This window comes from Condylostylus longicornis, unplaced genomic scaffold (assembly GCF_029603195.1).
Source record: "Condylostylus longicornis isolate FDR11 unplaced genomic scaffold, ASM2960319v2 ptg000040l, whole genome shotgun sequence".
NCBI classification, from domain to species: Eukaryota; Metazoa; Arthropoda; class Insecta; order Diptera; family Dolichopodidae; genus Condylostylus; species Condylostylus longicornis.
This window is the reverse complement of record NW_026578009.1, coordinates 16,708,269-16,725,044: the sequence shown is the minus strand read 5'-3', so window position 1 is coordinate 16,725,044 and position 16,776 is coordinate 16,708,269. Positions and strand designations below refer to the sequence as shown.

Here is a 16,776-nt window from a genome sequence, read left to right as displayed (position 1 = left end):
ATTACAGTTATGGAAATTTGTAGCATGCTTCTTTATATTTCAGCTACGGTAATTATTATTATTAATATTTTGCAAAAGAAGGACTTAATTGCCTTAAATAAGCCCTCAAAGTAAACTTATGAGTTTGAAGAAAAGATTTTAGTTGAACGAAAATGCACGGATATAAAAAGATTTTGGCAAAATGTTTTCTTTTAAAGTACATTTAAAAGGCTTAGATAACATTCCAAAAAATCTTGTAATGCAATTTTAGCCTTTCCCCTTATTTGATATTTTTGATATTCTGTTTACCAAATTTTTCAAAAAATTTTGAAAATAGTATGTTTATTACTTTAATTTTGTTAGCATGTTTGTCTATAAAACGTCAGCAATTATGAAAGTATAAGTATGTATTTAAGTGAAAAAATTTCTTCCTGTAGAACAAAGTTTTCGGTGCTCCAATCTATTTCGTTTTGAGTTTTGGGTCTTCAAAGATATGTATGATGTGGAAACTCTGTAAACGTAGAAAGATGGAAACTAATTTCTTTTATCATGAAAACCTATAATATACTGGAGGTTGTTTTTAAAGTAGTTCTTCAAATTTTTCGCTAATTTTGTTTTTACACGGCGACTCGGATTAACTTTAAATTTTAACTGAACATTCTATGCAACATAACGGTAATGTAGGGATTATTTTAATAATATATTGTCATCATTGTTTAGATCTAAACTTATCCTCTTTAACGACCTTTGGATTCAATGATAATATATTTTTAAATTTTAACAGACATAGTTTCGTCCTTTCAACTTTTGAATATATTAAAATACTTTGACAATTTGAAGAAAATTTATATGTTGTTAATTTTAAGAGCTCAAATAAAACAGCAGAAAAATATTTTATTTTTATTGTCCAGTACTGTGCGTGAGAATTGTTCAATTTTTCGAGTCAGTTAAAATTTCTTAAATAGTTAAATTTCGTTAACTAGCGATTCTACATAGCTATAAACTAAGATAATTATTTTCGCGATTTGTCAAAAGCAATTAAATAAAAAAGGTTACAAAAAGGAAAAACGAATGTGGTAATAAATTTTTCGCCAATTGAAAAAAAGGGTACGGACAAGAAAAACAAGGCAACAAACAAAAAGAACATTAAATTAAAACAACGCAACAGAAATAAGTTTGGAACATAAAATGTGTATGAAAAAGCAATTGAATTCAAATATTGTAAAGTACGTGTATTACACAGTTATGTTACCAATGTAAGGAATCCAGGTTAAAAGGTTTCCAATTAATTGCTTTCAATAGTAAAGAACGAAAAGGAAATTCGGGTATTCAGACTCTTTTGGAAATTTTGAATTTGACAGATTTTTTTTTCTGTTCTTGTTCAATTGGTAATTGAAATGTTTGTTAAATTTTAATGTTTCATTGGTAATATATGGTTCGTGATTTATGAACCTAGGAAAACACGTGCCGTGCAATAGTATAAAACTTTATGAAATTAAAAGCTCAAATTTCAGGAAAAACACTTTTTATTTTTTTTCATTACATTCACATCATAATATTATATTTAACGTATCTGGCAGCTGCTAATACATCACTTTTTATCTAGGACGCACGCAGGTTAAAATAAATTTATTAATTTATAAAATACGTCTGTAGTAAAATTTTGCAAAATAGATGAAAACTTAGACGTTGTAGTATTAAAAAAAGTTAAAATCGTATATAAAATCTTGAAATTTTCCTAAAGATGAAAATTTTTCTTTGACAGTTTTACACAATATTCTGAATTAATATTTAGTAAAATTTTTCGAATTTAATAAAGAGAAAACTTTTTAGAGTTAAATATCAAACATCGGTTTTGTGTTTCAAGCCCTTTATTAAATATAAATCACCTACATTTCTAAGAATATTGTTGGGAAAGAGATCTTGGGAAACATCTGCTTTTAAAAAAGTAAAATTTTTTTTGTTAATGGTATTTTTTTTTGTTATTTTCATATAGAAATATTTGAAGCACAACTTGTCTTTTAAATATTGATTTCCAATGTAATTTTCTCAGTTTTATTTAGCCACTAAGAAAGTAAAAGTAAAATTGTTAAAAAATTTTTAAATAACTTTTATTTTATTCGAATTATCTGACCGATTATCTTATTTTCATAATAAATTATTAATTTAATTTTGAAGAAAACTATTTTAAATAAATTTTCAACTTTTATTGCCATTTAGGGCTAAAATACATAAATTTTTCAAACATCTAAAAAAAATTAATAAAATAACAAATTTTTGTTTCTTCTTTAAATTTATACGCTTTAACCTAAAGCACATTTATCGAAATAGTTTTCAGTAAAATTATTTGATATAAACATCATCACATTATTACAATTTTCACATATTGTCCATCGATCAATGAACAAGAAACAAAACAAAAGTGAAGACATAAATTAGGGGAAATGTACGTAAACACCAATAAAATGAGGAAAGAAAAAATAAAACATTTTTTAGTTAGAGCGTCTAAAACAAAGATTTTCAATCCTTTTATCGTAAGTCTTAAATCTCTTATTGTAATTGTTGATAAAATATAAAAAATCCCAATATCATCAATATAATCATCGTCATCACTATCATTGAAATCATTATACACCTCCGTTCTGATTTTAACCTGTTGCTTATTTTTCCATATTGTATAGAAATTGTTGCGACTTATAATTTTCTGCACAAAGTTAAAAACAAGACAAAAAAAATTTATAGTTGAAAATAATATTTTAAATAATAATTTTAACACCTGACATAATGTGTTTACGCTTAGAGCATAACATCATCATCACAGCAAGACATTTTATGTTTCTTTTTTAGGACCTCATCACAGAAATCGCATTACTAAGACTTGTCTGAACGAAAATCGTATAAAGAAAATCAAAAATAAAAATAAGAAAAATTTTTTAATCTTTTGCGACCACCTTGGTGGGTTGTAGTCCGTTTCGCAAGGATGAAATTTCCTCAGACACTTTAAGCATGTTTAGAAGAAAACTAACTTCTTCATATAAATATATTTGATAAAAATAAAAAAAAAAAGCTCATGACACCCATATTTGTTAATAAAATTTAAAGCCGAAATAGAATTTCTGACTTGTCGAAGCATTATCGGAAAATTGTTGAAGTTCTTCTATGTATGTTGTTATTTTTATAGGGCGTATTGACCAAACATTAACTTTTCAAAACTATGTAAACTAGTAGTACAAAATGGTTCCAAAATTTCCATTTTTGTATTTGCTATATAGGAAAGTTTTTTTTCGACCACGCGATCTGAGCATTCTTTGATTCGAGTTTAGAGTGCCGAAAAAAACGAATGCAGATCTGAATCTAATTTGAATTTTGGCCGTTCTGAAGCTGAGGTAAAAAATCAAAACGTCACAGTTTAAATTTATGTCTTTCTCTTTTTCGACGATTAAACGATGAAAAGATTAAGTCGAACAAATGTTAACTGCCTCATACAAATTAACTAAAAATTATTAAAAAAAATTTAAAATAAAAATACCTAGTTACATCTCCGTAAAATGAATATTAAACGAACATGCGTTTTACAAAAATGCGACAAAAATGGGATGATCGGATACTTTTAGCCAAATTATTACTCTATTTCCTGGTTTTCATCTGATTTGAACGTATGTCGGCAACAAGAATATAATGTGTTGAATTATCAATAGTGTAGTAGTAAGACAAATTGGATATCTAATGGTTTATTTTCCTCAGAAATCCAGAAAGTGTCTAGGGCTGTAGTTCTGTTCGTATAGTCTCTTACATTTTATGTTTTTCCTTCTTACTTTTTTAAATTTTCAATGACACATTCTTATATTGCAAAATTATTCAACCACCTGTTTACTTAACATTTTCCTTTCTCTAATCAATTTGATGAAAATCTTCATTTAAAAACGGTGAGATTTCAGTTTTGTTTCTTCATATTTGACATGATAATAAAATTCATATGAAGTTCAGTTAAAATTCGGTAACTAAAAGCCCATAAAGATTGATATTGTATAAAAATTATTTTACTTTTTATGTAAATTATTTTGAAAATTAAGAAACTTGCATAAGGTAGTAATCTTAGTTGAACATATATATTTATAGCTCGGGGCCATGGCCCTGCATTAAAAGAGGTTACTCGATTAATTTAATAAGAGGAAAGCAAGCAGGAATAGAAATCAATCATAACGTTTTCGTATTATTTCGATATTTCGAATGTCGAGGAAGAGTATGGATGATCGGTTTTGGATTACTATAAATATGTATACACTAAATATTATATTGTACATGTCTTCTTTCACTCACTTTTACTCACTTTTTCTCTATAGCAAAACCATCTTTGCATTATTTATCTTTTTATTATTTTATATGAAATACAAAACTATCAATTTCATTCGCAATTGACAAGCGTGTAATTGAATTTAAAAACTTTTCAATTAGTATAAAGAAAAAAAACAATGTTTTTTATTGATCCTTTGGTGTATTGAATGCGCCAGCCGGGCCTATTGGCGGCATTTCATTTAAACTTAAGAGAAAACTTGTACAAAAAATAGAAAACAAGAGAAGGGGAACAAAATATAAGATTAGTACTGTATAATTGATAGGTACAAAAATATTGATTTAGAGAATATTTCAATGATAAAGAGAAAAGAAAAAAATGAAAAAGAGTTGAAGAATATGATTTTGTGTTAAACGTTGACACAGGTGGAAGGTAACGTTAGTTTTGATAGTCTCTTTCAAATATTTATTAGACATTTTTATTATTTCAAAGATTTTAAAATTAATTTTCAACGATTACATTAGAAAGTTATTGAAATGCATTTATCCATGATATATTTTAGTTCTTAAACAAATTCTTGATTATTTGGATTAGTGTTTAAATTGAAGTTTGATAATTATATAAGGCACAAAATATATAAAAACACTATGAGTATGTGAAAGATTCGCGACCTTATATGAGCAAAAATAAGCTTTTCCCATCAGTCACAAAAAAAAATAAAATTCATTGTTTAGCAAAACCTTGCTAATTATTGCAGAAAAATGAATAACGAAATGTTGCAATTATATAAAAAGCATAATAATAGTGTAGCATAACATGACTATGCAAGGTCTCTTGAATTTTCGTTTGCGTTTTTGTGACTCTTTCAATTTTTCTTTTGCATGCTTTTTATGGTTTCATTATTGTTCAAATATCGAGCAGTACAAATAATGTAGGAACTTCTCTTCATCTAATTACATATTGGAAATATTCATTTTTGAAAAGGGTCCGAAAAATATGTAATATAGGTAGCTATGTCTAATATAGTCTACAGTTGTTGCAAAACGCTTCACCTAGGCTAGATTTAGTAAAATGTCAAAATGAATATGTGAGCATTTCCAAGTATGCAAGAATTATTTATTGACATATTGGATTCATTAAGAAATTATTTTTGATCATAATCTATAAGTAATTTTTATTAGTTTATGGAGTTGATCCAAAAAAAACAATTACTAATTTCAGAATCATTAAACAAAGCTTGCTTAAATGTTATATAAGAACTCAAATATTTTGCTTAGTCTATATTTAAAGAACAACATATTATTTTAATAATTTTCATTTTATTACACAACAAAACACTTCAAAATTTTCAGATATCAGATAAGCTTATTTTATTGCTATTATTAAAATTTCAAATTGCAACAAAGTTGCAATAAAGTTATTTACGGTACATACTTAAACAAAATTAAATTTTTTTATTTACATTTATGTAAAAATTTTGTATATAAATTATTTACGCACACACATATATAGTTTATTTTTATTTTAACAATCGATCAAAACTAATACATTAAAACTATTTTTTTTAAATTTATTACAATTACATTTAAAAAGCTCTAATTTACTCCCCAATTCCTTATACATACGCAAGAAAATACAATCACATTTTCTTATTCATTATGTATATTTGATAGTAGTCCAAGTATATAAGTGCGATCTGGAGGACTGGCATGCGGTAAAGCGAATCAAAATAGTTTTGGTAACCATTTATAAAATATTTACTTTTATGTGACTGTTATTTACCTGGCACATTCTATATAAGTATTGTAAAATTAGTTTATAAGTATTTTTGATCAATACAGTCACATTTTGCATTCAAATAGTATCGATTTCATTAATATGCTTATGTGTGTGTTAAAACTTAATAAAATCGGTATAATTTTGTTTTTGAATTGAAGTTGCAACAAATAAAATGTTTGTTTATATTTTTCTTAACAGTTGGAACAAGAGAATTCTACTTATAAGATCATTGCGTGAACACTTGTAATACCTGTTTTGAATCACTTACAATTGTGTATATAAAAGAATTATGAAAACAACAAAATTGCGGGAGTTTTCAATATAACCAAAACCTTATTATTTTTGCAATGTAAAAATTGGTTTTACTCCGACGGTATTTTATTTGCAAGATTGGAATGATATTTTGTTTAACTGGTATTCATTTATGTATTCATTACATATACATATATACATTCAATTTTTATAACGTGTATCAGATGAGAAAATATTATTGTAGGTGTGTGATCTCATAGTTTTTAATAACAAAAATCGTAAAATCAAGTCGCTTATAGTAAATGTGGGTACAATGAATAAAGGAAAAAAAAAAGAAGTCCAACTTTATGAGCTAAGAAAAAGGTTTAACTTAAACTTTTTGAGAATTTTGTGTAACTTTCAGTATTCTTTATGCTTTCTAAGGTAGAAGATGTAACTATGTAACGTTTGACGGTTTATTCTTTATTATAATTTTCTTGTATTATTGAAGTTTATATGTACGTATATAGTGTATTATAACGTTATAACGGGATAATCGCGAATTAAAACTTGTAATAATATCGTGTATTTTTTTTTGTAATTATTATTAATGAAAATATTTAATCATTTCCAAATAAATATAAAATGTAAAAATTTGTAAGATTTATTAATCAATTTTATATACAAATTATTAAATGAAGTATGAGAATTATTTTTCATAATTTGAAAATAAAAGGCAATATTGTATGACAAATAAAATTGTGAATATTTTTAAATTTTTTAATTTATAAATTTGGAAATTTTATATAAAAAAGAAGAGGCTCTTTAAAAGTTTGAAAAAAGTGGAGAATTGTCAAAGAATATTTGAAGAAAGTATCATTGTTTTATTTTCAGAAATATTGAGAATATTGAGAGCATGAAAGATCTCAAACAAATTAAAAAAAAATTATTGAAAGTTGTGTAAAGAAAACAGGATAATATTTAGGATTAAAAATTAAACCAGGATAATTATTTAGAATAAATTGGAAAATTCCGAAATATTTTTAATCTAACTAGTGACAAATACGTTTTAACTTTTTGCTTTCCTTAAGGTACCGGTCCAATAAATAAAATTTTTTAAGAACAATTTTTTTAAAAAAGGGCTTAAATTAAAAAAAAAATTTTGTATAAAATGAAAATGTTACATTTTGAATTCATTTTTAATTTATTAACAAGTTTGTGTAAAAATATTGTAAAAAATTAAACGAATCATAATTAAATATTTTTTAAATTATTAAATTGAAAAATTGGTGAAAATGAAAATGCTGGATATTACACTCAAATTAAAATGATTGTGTAAGTTAAAATAATTATTTTTTCATATTAAACATTTAAAGATTTAAAATTAATGGACTATTATTAGTACGGATAAAATATTATAAATTAAGTAGAAAAATTTGACATTTTTATTCCTCTACATCATGTGTTTGACATTATTTTAAAGGTTCTCTGAAAACAGCATTTAAAATAAGTGTTCAACTTTTATTGGGGCAACATTTTTATAGATTGATTATTTTATTATTGATTAAGTAAGAAAATGACGACGGACATTGCAATATGAATTTTTTTTCGTTAATTATTTTTAGTAAGATACGATGAATTGCTTTTGCTACTAGGATTTCAATTTTTAAAACAAGATCCATTCCAATCAAAAGCAATTGTGGGGCTTACCTAAAACATTTTTGTTATTTTTCAAGTATATTCAAATTTAGAAATCTAAAGAATGTCTGTGAGGTGGAATAAGAGAAATTCCTTTAGAATTATAGATAAAAATTTTATAAAAAAAAATAAATATATGTGGAAAAACTCAGATTCTCTCGATTTTTTAAATTAGTTAAATTTTGAATTCTTTAAATTTGCAACAAGTAATTATAATGGATTTGATAAAGTTCCTTTAAAAATCCAAAAATATTGCTATGCGTATGCTAGAATTGAAGAATACAAAAAGCATTTTACGCTCATTAATATTGAATTTTCTATTTAAGACTTGCTTCAGCCATATTGTACAATCAGCATTTAAGAAATATGTAGTAGTGAATGTTACAAAGAATACTTGACTTTTAATATTCTTGAATTTCAATACGATGTTTTATTTAAGCGACATATAAAGTTTAGGTGTTAAAAAATTTATGCGTTTATAAATATTGTGCATAATAAAGCATATAATAAATTTTAAATGCTCATTAAAAATAATTAAAGTGACATAAATTTTACATTAGTGATGTTTAAAGGAAACTATATGTGTATGATTGACAGCTTACAAAATTATAGCGTCAATATTCTAAATTAATAATTCATGAGAATTTTCTTATTTTAAATTCTATGATCGGAATGTTATTTATTTGGAAATTTCATTTATCTTGATATTTTATCTTAATTTATAAATTCACAATTTCACAATATTATAAATTAATATTATATTTGGAAATTTTAGTTTAATATACACATAACTAGAGCTTTAAAGTTTTTTTTCATTGAATAATTTCAAAATTCACTAATATTTGATTAAATATATGTGAGTATAAAAGTAAAAATGGTAATTTTCAATGATTTAATATTATAGTTGAATAAATTAAAATGCTCACAATTGTTTTAATGTTTGTTTTCTTTTCAGATTTTATGTTTGAGTTTTTGTAAATAAATTTAATGATTTATTTTCATTTTTTTTAATTTAAAATTTTAATATCGATTCCAAGTAACAATATGACGTTTGTGACATCAATGCAATTTTTCTGATATCCGACCAAAAAAGCTCTTCAATTTTACTTTTACTATGTTAATTTATTCTTGATAGTTTTCTGTTGTTTTATTTTTTTAATTTATTGTAAATCGTTAAGATGTCAATAAAATTACGTAGATTTAATTAATTATTTTTTTTTTAAATTTTAATCAACACAATAGAATAATCGAACTTTTATCTATATATTTATATGTTCATATAAACATGCATCTATAATTATTTTAGTTGTAGTTATATAACCTCGTCTTAATTTTTATTTATATGAGTATATAAGTATTTTGTTTAGTGAATTTCGTTGAATTTGCAGGCTTTGTAATAAAAAATAATAAATCAATAAAAAAAAATATTAATTATGTGGCTTTCAGGTATTTCTTTTATATTCGGAAATTTATGGATTTATTGAAAAAAAAAATTAAGATTTTTAAAAATCAATAATTTAAGCCCCGTCACATATAGTTATTATGAGAATAATTATTAGAGTACAAGTTGAATCGAAAGATTTAAGGGGGAAACTTGGTTTATGATTTCATTTAAGTTTTTGAATAAAAAAGGTGTATTTCTGAATATATAATTCCTAAATTTTTTTTGTTCTTTAATGTTCTACTTTTAATGATTTTAGGTAAGTAATTTTCTAGGAGTATACCTTTAGGTGAACATTGTACCTTGAATAATTAATTAATTTATTGCACAAATGTGGTAGCTTTTAAATTATTTTTGTTTCACAATAACAAAGAAATAAAAATATTAATCTAGATTACAAACTTCGACAAATCGAGGACTATTTAAATTCGTAGAGTTTCATTCGTAAACAAAATTGATACTATATTATAATAGATTATAAACGTGTACTGAGAATACAAATTCTAGTTGACTATTTAAGAGAAATCACAATTTTTGTATTTAGAATTTTTACATATTAGGTAGACATTAATTTGTCTATATTTTTAACTTGTAAGAGATCACAATAATCGAAGAACTATAAAAATAATTTTAAATTTTTAGAAAAAAACACTCAACAATTAAAAAGAGTTCCGTTAAGGTATTGAGTAAATTTTTTCTTTGATCAATTTGAAAACAACTTTTTGCAATTATTGCTCTTTATTGTCAAAAAAAAAAATTTCACTTCAACCAGGACCAATAATCAGCGGGTCATTGACAGGTTGAAACGTGAAATCAGTTTCCCGCATATGATCAGTATAGATTTATAAAATAATTCAATAACCTGAAAGCGTTGTTCGATTGCAAGTTCTTCTTGTATGTTTTAAACAATTAATGATTTTGGAATTTTAAAACTATCAACAATGTTGTACGATTAAGTAATTTGTAGCATTTATTTTTATTTTAAGTACATTTTTACAAAGAGTAACCAATTAAGATTAAACAATTTTTTGATAAAATTGTAATATTTTAAATGTCAGGTCTATTTATTAAATTAGATATAGGTATAAGGGCTGTTATAGAAAATAGTTTACTTTCTAGATATAGGTATAAGGGCTGTTATAGAAAATAGTTTACTTTCTGTTATCGAAATTTTAAAAATTAAATATTAATAAAGAGAATATTGGAAATTTCCAAATGGTTATATATTTTGACAATTATAAGTTTATAAATGAATACATAAATGTATCCTCTGTTTCATTATGTAATTTAGGAATTTAATTTTATTCGTCTAGTCTATAGTATTGTGCATGAGAATATTAATTTAGTATACACAAAACGTTAAATATTTGTGTACTCATTTTCATAGTTTTAGGAGAATGTTTTGTAATTTAGTTATTAAATTATTAATTTTAAAACTTAAGTTGTATCTGACTTAAACTTAAAGTAAAATTTTTAATTTTGCTGATATTCCAATATACGTACGTACAAATGTAGTTCAGAAATTATTTTTGAAAGAATATAAGTTAAATAATATTAATTATTGAATTGTGACCGTGTTAATTAGTAGTGCATTTCTTTCATAAAAATATATTGTAACACTTTCAAATACTCAGGACTATTTGGGAGTCGTTTTTCAATAGAATGCTGTTTAATTTTAAAAACTTTAAAAGTTAAATAAAGTAGATTTAATGTTCATTTTCCGAAAAAAATGTGCAAATCTATTAATCTAATATATTTTTCTTAATATAAACCGAGGTAGTTGGGTGTGACATATTTACAACCAAATTAAGCTAGGAGTTTATAAACCAGATGGATCTAATTTTGAATACTGCATGTATATGCTTTTAAATGGAATGCTATATAAGTATGTCAAACCTGTTTGAGAAATTTTTTTTATATTATTGTGTGTTTCATGTGTAAACTGTTAAAAACTTATGTTTGAGTGCTCGATGAATTTTTTGAGAGTTTCTTGAGGAATGTAACATATTTATTTAACAGTTTTCAATATTTTTAATCAAATTGGAATTATATTTTTAATTTTATTTTTTTATTTAGGTTATCTTTAAAAAGAAAATGGAAAATTAGCTTGCAAATTACCCGTTTACAGTTATTATTTTTTTGAAAATCTTAAATTCTTGACAAAATGAGAACACTAAAAAAATATTTTTTAGGGTTTTTATAAACTAAATATTTCGTAATTTGTAAAATGTGGCACACGTTATTATATTTATTTATTTAAATATTTTAGAACGTGATTTTATTGTTCTTTGATTCCAGGTGTATTTTTACATTAAATTTTCGTTTTCTAATTTTTTTTATATTGATGCATGCGATGTATGCAATGGCAAATTTTACTTTATCGTTTTTCCACTTATTTTATCTGCAAATGATTTATTTTCAGTAGTTTTATGTTATATTTGCAGATATATATATATACCTACATATGTAGTAATAGTTTAATGTAATAACGTATATTAAATCAAATGTAATTTCTTAATCTCATCTAATTTTTATTTAATTTTTTATTTAATTTTTTTTTTATTTATGTATTTTATATGGAATGGGAAATTATTTTCCTTTTATTTATTTTAAGAAAACGTTTATAAGCTTAAAAATATTGTTATCTTAATATTTTTTTCCAAGCTCTACTCCCACTATATTTATATTAACTTTAAATCAAAATTTTAAAAATTCATAGGGTGGTGAAAAATCTAGAAGAATGCCAACACGTTTAAATAGTTTACAAAATTAAATTAAACTATATTTGTACTGAGATTTCATAAGTATACTCTAATTTGATGTTTGCAATAAAATTGATCCCACGAATTCTGCATTGAACTGAAGTAAAAAAAAACTTAAATTTATTAACAAAAGAATACTTTCTCGTTTAACGTTTACTTTTACCACTCTAAAATATTGTTCAAAATATTTAAAAACAATTTATTTCTATAAAAAATTGCACTTCAAGTGTATACTAAAAAAGTGTTTTTATGGCCTAATAAATAACAATGTTGGTAAACTACCCAACTATTACATGAGAACTATGTATAAAAATTTGAAATATCAAAAAAAATCTCGAAAAAACTTTCAATTAGTTGAGTTTATTAATTGTTTGCTATGGATCAAGAAGTTTTAACTCCAAATTTCATTCTTGCAAGCTCTTGTTTGTGAAGATAATTAAAATTCACATGAAAATTGATTAAATTGAACCATTTTAGATTGCCAAGATGTGTGATAGCGTAAAAACTAAAGTTGGGCTTTAAATGCAGTCTGTGTATACATACTGCTCGTACACTATTAAAATTATTTTTGTTGAAATACGAAACTAATTTTTAGGATTGCATGTATTTAGGGTGAACAATTTATACAGTCTTTGAAATAAAGCAAAAAATAATTTAAAGAGGGGTTAACATTATGCTCGATTTTAAGGGCTAATTGTCTGAGTGTTGTCTGAGTAAAAAAATTTTCTTTTAAAAAAATAAACTTAAAAGCTGCTAAAATTTCGGGCTCCTAAAACCTGGGGTCTAGAAGAAAAACGACATCAAAAATTTGGACAAAATGGATTTTAGATAACGGTAAATAAAAGTTTAACAACTTTTGTTTTTTTTTTTAAAGTATGCTGTGATATGAGAAGCAAGCGACTGTCTTTCTGCATTTGAAAAATTTGAAAAATGCTTTCATTGCAATAAATAGTTAAAAAATGGCATTTTTAGGGTTTTGGGGGGTATAACTTCTAGAGGGGGAGAGATAAGTAAACATTTTCTTCTGTTGAAATAAGTTTCTATTACAGATCTGTATACATATTAAATTTCAGATTTCTTTCTTCAAGGGTGTAGAAGTTTTGTAAACATGTCCACGGACGGACGGACAGAGTAATAAACTAATAACCACTTTTTTTCAAAAAATTTTTGGTTATTTTATATAACTGTTTTATATGTACAATACGAGTAATGCATAATATTTTAAATAATAAATATCAGGAAAACACCTTGTACTCTATATCATTATGCTGATCTTTACAAACTCATTTAACTTTATTTACATGTTTTTTTATATATTGTGTACATAGTATTTGTAACGTTCATTCACATGCATATTATGTGAGAATGTGTGTTGTGTATATAATATGTAGATATGTATGTATAACAAAACAAGTTAATATTATGTATCATTTATTTATCATTTACATTAGATTTCTATTTTATCTAGATTAAAAGTAAATAATTTGTTATAGAAAAAAGGCATAAAATAAAATGAGGAAAAAAAGGATGAGAGACATCTATTTGCATAATGTAGAAACAATTTCATATATGTATGTATATAGAAATTAAAATGAACATGATTCAAATTATCAATTTTTCTTATTTTTTCTCCCATTTTGAGCTTAAATCAAATTAAATTGAGATTTATGCTAATGCCCAAGTCAACATAGATTAATATCACGGGTAAATAATAATATATTATAACGTATATATCTATGTATGTATTAATGTAGACAAATATTATGTATAATTTATGTTTATTACGATTTTAGAGTAATAAAATAGACAAAGCTATTTTTATAGTCATAAATATTGCATATTTTGCTAACCTATATAAATAGTTCATAGTGTAGGTAGGTATATATGAAATTTATAATTCCATTCATAATGTGAACAAGAGTTGTCATGAAGCTTGTTTCTCATGGAAGTTGAAGCGTTATTAGTTTATTATTATACGGTAAAACTGCATTTGTGCTTGTTTTTGCATTCAATTGAATAATTTGCAAGTTTAATCCTTTTCGGCCACTATTCATAAATAGTTAATCGTACACATTTTTATCTTTATCTTTATTTTTCATCTTGTTTTCAATGTTTTGTAAATTTACTTTTTTCTTTGAAGGAAACTTAAGTTTTAAATGAAGAAAATAGAAGTGTTTAGTAAGAAATTTGCTGTAAAGCCCTAATTATTATTGTTCTAGTTTTAATAATGTTGTTGTATATTGCAATTTAACGAAAATACATGATTTTTTGTGATTAAATTCAAAGGTAATTCCGTAAAACTAGAATTAAAAAATTCATGTTTTCAATTAATTATTAGGGTCAATAATTTTTAAAATTAATCAATATCATTAAAGAAAAAGGCGTGATAGTCAGCCATATTCAATGTGAAATTTGATAAAATTGGAGTACTTATAGTCTAACTGAACAGGAAAAAGAGAAATTTTTTCATTAAAAATTTCCAAAAATTTTCGAAATATTTGTGCAAGTAATTTTATAAGGAAGCTCATTGAGTTTTCCTGAAATAAGGAACTTTATTGAGTTTATAACTGATTTTTTTCGCAATTCCTGAAATTGTTTTATAATTATTTGTGGATTTACACTGGAATAAACTGTTTCTTCTTAATTATAGCCATGCATATTTACTGCTATTTTAATTATTATTATAATGTTGTTATTTAAACGATTGTTTTATATAGAGAGATTTTTCTGTTGATAAAAATTGTTTTACTCTTTAAAGTTTTGTTATCTTGTTTTATTTGTGTATTTTATTCACTTGTGGTATGGAGTAAAGAAAAAATAAAATCGAATATTTAAAATGTTAAAAATAAATGAAAACAAATTGGAAAAAGGACCTTGATTCGTAGAGACCCTAGATTCGTAGATTGGACCTTGATTCGTAGATTGGAAACAATTTTAAATTTTCATGTTTTATATTAAAAATAATTTCAAGAATTTTTAAATTCTGAAAGCTTATACTTATGAGTTTTTTGCTCAGACATTTTTTTTTTGCAAATTTGTTATCTTGTTATTTTGTTTAAATTTTTAATAAATGCAAAATGATTGTAATTATGTTGAACCAACCATGTAAATTGGTTTGTTATAAGAGAACTTTAAGGTGGCTGATCTTTTGGTTTTTCTTTTCCTCTTAAGTAGTTTTTTTCCACATGATCTAATAAATGAGAAAGGGTTGGAGTTCTGGTTTCCTATACTTAAAAGCTTTACAAGTTCAGCTTATCTAATCTTTATAATAGCTGCGCGAACGAATTTGAATAAAACTTTTTTTATTAAGTTAAATTTCTATTTAAGTAGCAAAAAGGGCGGGAAACTTGAGTATTTTAATTGTGAAAAATCATTTAAATTGCAATTATCTCTGATTTTTGTATTCGGTTTTTCAAAAAATAAGAACCATATAACAATTTCAGAAGTTCTACGATTAATTTCGGGTTGAAAATTCGTTTACTGAAGTTCTTTGAAGCCTGTTGTGTCCAAAAGTCTCAAATTGTAATTTAAAATTATTCTAAACCAAAATTAATAGCACAAATGTAGAATTTCAGACTGATGACAGTTTAAATTAATGAATTTATCTGGATACAAAAATGAAATCGAGATTTATTTTAAAATTTTTTAAATCTGAAAATTAATTATAAAAAATAGAAATTGCGTTTGGCAGAGAATTCAGTTTTTATTCATGTGAGGATTCTGATTTCTTAACTTCCATTTCACTAACTATAATTAAAAAATCAATTTGGTCTTAGTCAGATTTCATTGACATTCTTCTACATTAAATTCGTGTTGAATATTAGTGTTGAATTCATTAAGTTTGAATTAAGCGAACTGTTAGCAACTGATATTATACCAATTAGCACAGTACTTTAATTTCAAACTTATTTTTTTAATTAAAATTCTCAAAATAATATTTTGAAAATTAAAATATCATTGTATATTTATAAATTATTTCATCAGTTATGCGAACAATAAAACAAGGGAAAACTCCAACGATATTTCTAAAATAACCAAAAAATTTCTTTTAAAAGAAACGATGATGAATCTGTTTTGAAAAATTATTTATTAAAATTCACTAATATTTCAATTATTAAGATTTTACTCGTAAGTTTAGTACATTTACATTTATTGTAATACAATATTTCTCTTCCTTTAAGCAGAGAGTTTCATTTGGTTTTTGAAAGAAATAGTTTTTTCATTTACAATTATAATCAAATCTAATAAATCTTGAAATTGACACTTTCTGGTGATTTGATTAAAATCATTTTAACATTTTATTGCTATTCACACAATTTTTTGGTAAGGTTTTTTTTTCAGTCTTTGTTTTCCAAAATTTTATAATTGTGTAAGTACCTGTAATAATTTTCCAAGTATTCCAAATAGTTAGACTTTTTTTTTTATTTTTAAAAGATTGATAAAGGTAAATCTACATTTTTAACATTTGATAAACAATATAAGAACAAAAAAATTAAAATCAAACTGGGATTATAGATGTACATAATTAAGTATACATAAAGATCTTATGACATTCATAACTAACTTCAGTGATGTCAAAAAATCTAATTTAA

General features: G+C 24.1%; 1 protein-coding gene across 1 annotated transcript in view; it reads left to right on the top strand.

Annotated features, from left to right (window-relative positions):
* Positions 1 to 7,501: 7,501 nt before the first annotated feature.
* The window catches only part of LOC129609550 (uncharacterized), a 168,630-nt gene continuing 159,355 nt past the window's right edge, over positions 7,502 to 16,776 (top strand). The window contains exon 1 of the mRNA XM_055521527.1: positions 7,502 to 7,618. The gene's annotated coding sequence lies outside the window, so the exon portion shown is untranslated. The remainder of the gene's footprint in view (positions 7,619 to 16,776) is intronic.